The 844-nt window shown below is 45.1% G+C and overlaps 1 protein-coding gene across 1 annotated transcript in view; it reads left to right on the top strand.

Annotated features, from left to right (window-relative positions):
• Positions 1 to 844, top strand: part of TRPC5 (transient receptor potential cation channel subfamily C member 5) — a 126,996-nt gene that overhangs the window by 64,847 nt on the left and 61,305 nt on the right. The gene's annotated exons all lie outside the window — the stretch shown is intronic.

The raw sequence follows: 844 nt of genomic DNA, 5'->3' as shown, positions 1-844 counted from the left end.
TCATCTGGGTAATTGAGAGATGGTGGCCACACAGCAGAAGGTCCCCTGGTGTGGTTACTGCCTTTTTTCCACCAAGTTCTTGTTCTAGTTCTGTTGCTTAAGAGAACATTGAAACATTTCACTTATCTCCCAATGACCTTGCTTCTGAAATTCATTCTCCTTTCTCTATCAGAGACCTCTCCAGTAAGAAACACACACACACACACACACCACAAACACACATCCCTTCATTGTTTAATAGTAGCAACACACTCCTTCTTCCTGAACCTGGGGGATAGAGGCCATGGTATCTGCCCTACAGGAGTTAGGAGTCTAATCAGGGAGACCAACCAAGCACAACTGAGAACAGAATGTACCCCAGAGTCATTTTTTTTTCTTTTTGTTCCCTACAGGAACTTGGGAGAGTGGGGAGGTTAGCACACACTGGAATCTTGAAGAAAACTGCAAAAAATCAGAGTCCATTCAAGTGTAACACAGGAAAAGGGATTTTGAGGATGTGATTAAAACACACACACACACAGAATCCTGCTCTCTCTTGCTGTCTCTTTCACACACATACACACACACACACACCCCTCACTTTGGTCACATAATATGGTTCAGGTTTATTCAGGCTTAAAGCATTAAACAGCTTATTCCAGAGCAAATCCTCTGCTGTCAACCACCCTCTAGGCCAAAACCACTGTGTTCACTGCCCTGCACTGCTGTTCCGCACATCTCTACCTCCAGCCCCAGACTTCAGTGTTTTATTCAACAACCCAAGGCCCTAGAAAAGTCAGTTGGGTAGCGACCGCCAGTTGCACAGATAAAGACCCAAACACAAAGATGTACCCTGAGTCCCACC

The sequence above is a fragment of the Mirounga leonina genome, unplaced genomic scaffold, assembly GCF_011800145.1.
Source record: "Mirounga leonina isolate KUSES-001 unplaced genomic scaffold, KU_Mleo_1.0 Mir_101664, whole genome shotgun sequence".
Taxonomy (NCBI): Eukaryota; Metazoa; Chordata; class Mammalia; order Carnivora; family Phocidae; genus Mirounga; species Mirounga leonina.
Note: the sequence above shows the minus strand (reverse complement) of the source record. Positions and strands in the feature narration are given on the sequence as shown.